The following is a 7,505-nucleotide window of genomic DNA, read 5'->3' as shown; positions in this document are numbered from 1 at the left end:
TTCAAGCGTACAAAGGGCTTTCCCCACAACCATCCCAGGAGTTAGACATTGTAAAGGTTATTATCCCTATTTTGCAGATAAAGAAACTGGAACTCAGAGATATAATGGTGTGGTCATGGCTATACAAGTAGCAAGAGCAATGGTTTGCACTGGACCCCAGGTCTTGCTATCTCCAAGTCCGGACTCTTAGTTGAATCAGATCTATTCCCTCCTTCCTGCCTCAGTTTCCCTAGAGAGTCAACGGAGAGGATCCAGTTAATTAAACTCCATAAGACCATGACTACCATTAACTCTTTAGGGCAAATATTAGCACCTCGGCCGGGCCTCTGCTGGAAATGAGGTAGATTTGGGGAAAAAAAAAAAAGAAATCTTGAAGGGAGGGTTGTGGGGGAGTAACTCCCAACCACTCAGGGCTCCTTGTAATAAGCAGATCTCTGGAAAAAAACACATATAAAAAAGAGCCAGGGAACAAATGTACCATTAGCCGCAGAGAGAAGAAAACACTGTCAAAGAAGCAGGAAGCAAGAGCCCGGGGGAGGGGAGGAAGGGAAGAGAATGTCATTGGGCAAGCCCTGCCAACAAGCTTCCAAAAGGCCAGCGGAGGTATTAAGGAGGGGGCTGAACTTTCAATTAAGAGACTCCGATTGAACCTTTTAATTAACAGATTAGAGCACTGCTATTTTCTGAATCACTGACTGCTGATTCAAAGTGGGGAGAACCATCTGGGGGGCTGGAGGGGTGGAAGAGTCTTTGCTGCTGTCAGTGAATGAAATGCAGCCTATTAGAAATGGCAAGGGAGGCTGTGAGGGGCCTCTCAAGAATGGGGCAGGCGGGGACATCTCTGGGAGGTCTCTGAGAGGGCGAGAGGTTGGGAGAAAAGAAGCTTGTAGTAGCCTGCTTGATTGAGACAGAATCTGTTCAAAGGCATCTCTGACTGTTTGGTAGAGGCTAGAGAAGTATGGACTGGTCACTAGTGATTTAGGAAGATAAGGGGGTTTAAGAGAAACTAGCCTGAGCAAAACTGTGAAGGAGGGGCAATTTAGGGCCTTCTCCCCTATCCCCAACCCTGACCTATATCTCTGTGCCCTATTTTCCCAGGATCTTACTTTTATTCTAGGTGCTACCCAAGGTTCAGTGGATAGAGCGCTGGGTGTGGAGTCAGGAAGCCTCATCTTCCCTGAGCTCCAAATCTGGCCTCAGATACTTACTAGCTGTGTAATCCTGGGCAATCACTGAACTCTCTTTGCCTCAGTTTCCTCATCTGTAAAATGAGCTGGAGAAGGAAATGGCAAGCCATTCCAGTATCTTTGCCAAGAAGACCCCAAAGGGGGCTATGAAGAATTGAACAACAACTACTACCAAGTTTCAGACTGCCTTGGAAGGGAGAATACTAGAAGAGGAAAAGGTCTTTAAAGGTCATAAAAATGACTCTGATGATGGAACCTCAGGCATTTTCCTAGACTATCACAGATTTGAAGGTAGAAGCATCTTTTAAGGTCATCCAGTACAGAAGTGTCAAATACTCAGCCCACTGCTAGAGAGCCAGATTAAAATGTAACTGGGAAATGGTTAATAAAATAAATAAAAATACAAGAAAACATAAATAATATTAGTCTGTATTTTTTTTCCATCACAATATAGCCCTCCAGGATTCTTATGTATGATTTAATGGTCCTGGGTTCTATTTGAGTTTGGCATTGCTTAGAGTCTTCCTGGCAAAGAAACTGGAGTGATTTACCATTTCTTTCTCCAGCTCATTTTATGGGAGGAAATTGAGACACACAAGGTTAAGTGACTTGCCCAGAATCACATAGGTAATAAACATCTGAAGCTAAATTTGAACTCTGGTCGTCCTGACTCCAAACTTGGCACTCTATCCTCTGCACCACCTAGCAACCACCACTGGTCTGCTATAACCTCTTTATTTTACAAATGAGGAGAATAATGACTGAAGAGATGAAGTGATTGCCCAAGATCCCACAAGTAGTAAAGGGCAAAGCTAGGATTGGGTCCCAGGCTCTTTGAATCGTTCCATGGCATTATGAACCAACTACTCTATCCATTTGTACTACCTACTTCACAAGGTTATTAGGAGTAAATATTCCATAAAAATGAGTTGTTTTCTATAATGGTGATGAAGGGAGTATTGGGAAGAAGAAGAAGAGAAGGAGGAAGAGGAAGAAGAGAAAGAGAAGAAGGAAGAGAAGAGATCCTATCCCAGTTTAGGGTTTGTCTTTAACCTCCTAAGATCTTCCTATCCTTTATCATGGAAGATACCTTAATTTGTTGCAGATAGCCTCTTGGTAGTCCTATTAAAGACAGAATCCTGGGCCAGAAGGGCCATGAAATTTGACTGTTTTATGTACAGTCATGTTAGTTGTCACATTTTGCTCTTGAAGTCCTAGGCCCAGGTGTCATATATTTTCCCAGTCCTCCCTCCACATCCGATCTGCCCTAGTCTAAAGGGAGCCATTCACCATTCCCCAAAGATGCTGTCCTATGCATTCCATTCAGAACTTCTCTTATACTTGTCTGATGTTTGTGATGCCCTCCCTGCATCTTTTTGATTATCTGGATCCCATTATCTTTCAAGGTCTTAGACAAATCCATGGAAGCCTTCCTCAAGCACTTCAGCCCACAGGAATCTTGACTTCTGAATTTCAAGGATCCTTGAAGCCTGGACTATTCATTTTGCCCTTGAATTGTCAGTTATCCTTGCAAACTTTATGCCTTGTCTCTTCACACTTCATTATTTTCTCTACAAGCTTAGTTCTGTGCTTCATACAGAACAGTTCCTTAAAAAGCATTAATTGATGAGTTGATTGACTAACTGACCTATTGACATTAGGTTTTTTGTTGGGCAAAGCTTGAGGGGCAAATGAAAGAATGGGACAGAGGGTAGAGGGAGCTACTTCTTTTGTCTGCCAACCCCATAGCTACCTTGAGATGGATTCCTGGGTGAGTCCAGAATTGTACTGATGCTTCTCTGAAAACAAATGGGTAGGAAATGAGAGGTATTTAGTGAAATAAAGGAAACATCATGAACAAATTTCCCTTTATTTCTGGTGGTAAGCAGATGGTCATACTGTATGAGCAGCAAACTCTTCAGACTAAGCATAAATGGACAGTACAGTGTTTAATCAAGCAAGATACACACAAATTAATCTGGCATTTCTTACATGATATTCAAGAACATTTTGCAAAGGAGTCAAGAAACTCAGAGTTCTAATTCTTAGTTTGCCATTAACTCACAAACCAGGAGTTAATCACTATACTTCTCTGTATCTTTGTTTCTTCCTTTGTAAAATGAAAAGGTTAGACAACAATAATAATAATAGCTAACATTTAAATGGAACTCACTATGCATCAGGCATTGTTAAACACTTTATAAATATTATCTCATTATCCTTGGAACAACCCTGGGAGGTAAGTACTATCATTAATCCCATTTTACATATGAGAAAACAGAGGCAAACAGAGATTAAGTGACTAGCCCAGGGTCACATAAGCAAAGAAGTGTCTGAGACTGAATTTGAACTCTGACCATAGACCTCTCTCTGCCTCAGTTTCTCTCTGTGTAAAGTAAGAATAATACTACCTGAAGGACCTAACTCAAGGAGGCAGTTGTGAGGATTAAATGAGATAATGTCAGTAAGTACTTTATTAAACTTAAAGTACTCTATAAGTATCAGTTATTATCATTGTTATTATTATTATCAAGCTTTCAATGCCTGAATTGAACCATACTCCCCTCTTATGCTCCCTCCCCAGTCTAAAGTTGATCCAGAATGATGAGTAACACTGTACAAGGCAATATAAAGAGTCATAGAGTAGGGAACGCTGAGCTCAAGCCTCTAGTTCCAGCTCTTCCATTACTTTTTTGGGTGACTTTTTAATAAGTGACTTCATCACTGTTTGGCCTCACCTTCCTCACAGAGAAAAAGGAAAAGAGCTTTGAGATGTCAAAATACTCCTGAAACTAATATGCCTGTTTTCCATGAGCTACCTTACTATACAGATGCACTGGACACTGAGTAATTCTGTTTTCAGGGAAGAACCAATCAGAAGCCTGCAGGGAGCCAGAAGTCTTGCTCACTCCCAGAAGCCTTCACAGTGTTCTCAGGCTGACCTTGCTGAGCTGTCCATCACAGACTCTACCTGAAGCAGCCTGTGCCAGCTTAAACCAGTCTTGGGGTCATCTGTTGCTTCCAAACATTCTAAAACATCCTGCTTCTGGGTTCCGTTTGTCCTTGGAAGAGATTGCCCATTCTCCAACCCAGCTCTTCCCCAAACCACCCCTTGTGATTTGCAAACATGAATTGTTCCTACCCCCTCACACTAAGGGGCTTCATTCTGCATATCCCCTTGGCGTACATGTTGAATGCTTTCCCTTTTAATAAATATATTTTTTTAACTAAACCAGGACTCTTCTGTATTTGAGGGGTGGGTTTTTTATGTTTGACAGTGGTGAGCAAATCCCTTGATTTTCTGAAGCAGTTCCAGTTTCCAATACTTTGACCTGCTGTCCTAGTAAATCAAATAACCAAAAATATCCTTTGTTAGACCATTGGTCCTGGATGTTGGGTTGAAAAATAAATGAACAATAACTAGCTGATCTCTGAAGTCCTTTCCAACTTTATCATGACAGCATGATTGAGTTGGAAGGGACCTTAGAGATGTTGCAGCCAGCAGCCCTGGCAGGAAAACCCAGAGAAGTAAGAGTGCCAGGGATATAAGCCCGAGAAAGGTTTTGGACTTGGAATTGGGACTGTGTGCTCTATAGGAACTGAACTAAGCAATGAACCTAATCCCCTTACTCTCCCTACATACAGTCTGAGGTGGTACACAGGGGGAGATTAGGCTCATGGTTAGCTCAGTTCCTATAGAGCACATAGTCCCAGGTCCAAAGCCAAAGCTGGCCTTGGGCTCAAAGCCCAGGCACTGTGGCTTCTCAGAACATCCCTGCCAGGCTAACTGGCTATAACATCCTACCTGAAATCCTGGCTCCAAGGTCACCAGGGCTTGAAACCCTGGTCTGGTGGCGATAGCCCCTGAAACTACTAAGAACAAACAACACCAGAGACCCTAGGCCTAATTGTCAGAGCCAGGCTTAAAGGTCACGGGGAGTGGGGAGAAGAGATCTCCTCTTCCACTTTGGATGACCTGGGCATGCCCAGAGAAGCCTCCTTCCTTACACTACAACTCTGATTCTATACAGTAAATTATTCCCTGGTTTCTGTGGTTGCTGCTAACTCAGATTTCCTGCTTCTTGTTCCTGAGTCAGACAGCTATGAGCATAGGCACTGGCAAAAAAATAATCTCCCCCTACTCCCCAAAACTCCATTCCCTCAAAATCTGGGCAAAATGCTTTTCGGAGCTCTGCGTCCTACACAGCCACAAGTTACAAGAAATTCATATAACAGTTGCATATTACATTAAAAAATATACCACCTCTACTCTCCTGATTCTGGACAGAATTTATGTAAGGAAGGAGGCTAGGAATATCAGACTGGTAAATTGGCCTGAAACTGGGAGGAAAGGGGGAGTTGCTGTGGGGGTGGCACAAAGGAAGGAGGTACCCTGGCCACTCTTAATGAACACCTCTTTAACCATGGTCCTGTGGAGGGCCCTGCCCAGCACTAGCTATTGCCTCCTTCTGAGGGGTTGGGGAACTGTGAGTAGGCAGGACAATGCTTGAAGCCACCCACCTGCTCCCCAGCAGGTCTGGAAGGACCAACCAGTCCTGAGTGTTAAGTACTTGAAAATTCTGGGCAACAGAGGCTGGTCCCCAAAGGGTTTTTTGTGCTGAATATTTGACCACTCAGTTTCCTGCTGCTTCCTTAGTGGAGGATGAATATTAGTCCTAGATAAGTACCTTTCAGGCAAATGATTATATAGATTTACACATAAACTCTTTCTTCCAATGACTGGGTGCCCCAAGCTGGTCTTTTCACCAAGCCCGTCTAATTCCAAGCCATTTGTACCAAGAACACCAAGAACACTTTCCCCTTTCCCTCCCAAGAGGGTACTTTGGATTTCTTGTTTTGGTTTGGTTTGGCTTTTTGGTTGTTAGTTTGTTTCTTCTTTCCTGTGAAAAGAAGAAAGTTTTTTAGAAACTGATTTGCATGATTTCTTAGGTCAGAAAAAAAGACCAAATTCCTTTTTCCAGAAGGGCTCTGAATATTCCTTATCATGGTCTCCCCCCTTCCTACCAGGGCATTAAGAGAAAAAAGCCTAATGATATCATATAAAACATTGACTGCTTTCTTGAGTGAGGTTAAAAAAAAAGCATCAATAAAAGACTAGGGCAAAAAAGGGAACTGAAACAGGAAATGAGAAGAAAAGCCAATATAATTATAAGACCTCTCCTTATTTTATTTTTAAAAATGTTTTAGTGATGCTTTTATCCTTTTTTTGATTATGTTACTGTCATTCCAAAATCCATCTCCAAATATAAAAATACTCTCTTGTATCAAAGAGAAATATTTAAGCAAAATATCAACCATATCTGATAACATATCAAGATTTCTGTACTCATAGCATAGCACCTCTCCACTCACAGAGGGGAAGTAATTTTCATCATTAGTCCTCTGGAATCAAGATTGGTTATTACACAAATAAATTTACTATCTTTTCATGTATTTTCTACTTCATTATTATGGTGATTGTTTATCTTAGTTTCTTGGTTCTACTTCCTTTTCATCATATACATTACATCCATATGTCTTCCCAAGTTTCTCTGAATTGTCCATATTTTTTTGTCTCTTAAGGTAAGCTAATATTCCAGAGGGTATGATGAATAAAAGTGCTGGACCTGGAACCAGGAATAACTGCATTCAATCCAAAATCCAAAATTCACTTTCAGACACTTATTAGGTATGTGATCCATGGCAAGTCCCTTAACCTCTCTCAGACTTGATTTCCTCACCTGTAAAATAGAGGTAATGAAATCTATCTTACAAGGTTATTTGTGAGGATCTAATGAGATCATACACACAAAGTGCTTTGCAAACCTTAAAGCATTCTATAAATGGTAGCTATGATCATATACCACAATTTATTCACCTATTTCCTATTCAATAAGGCATTCACTTTGTTCCCAGTTGCATGTGTGCCCATATAATAGCTTCACTACTATGAAAATTTTTGCTAGGAATATTTTGGCATATATAGAACCTTTGCCATACCCCCAGCTGCCACCTAAAGCTGTGGGGATAGGAAGTAGATTACTCAAATATAGTCCTCTCTCTGTTATGCTCCAGGTATCCTACATTGGGCTAGTTTACTCTATGCAAATAACTGGAATGCTCTCCTGTATTCTCTTTGGTCATCAACTCAGCCTTGCTTCGCCAGCAGCCATGCTTGGGAGAAGGAGATGCAAGCTTATAACTGTTCCAATCACGTCTATTCACTGCTTAGGGTGTGTACTTCCTGTCCCCCACCCCACCCCCGCTCGCCACCCATCTCTCCACCTCTACAACTCCGCCCCCTCCTCTTCTCCTCTC

This window comes from Gracilinanus agilis, chromosome 2, assembly GCF_016433145.1.
Source record: "Gracilinanus agilis isolate LMUSP501 chromosome 2, AgileGrace, whole genome shotgun sequence".
NCBI lineage: Eukaryota > Metazoa > Chordata > Mammalia > Didelphimorphia > Didelphidae > Gracilinanus > Gracilinanus agilis.
This window is presented reverse-complemented; position numbering follows the sequence as displayed.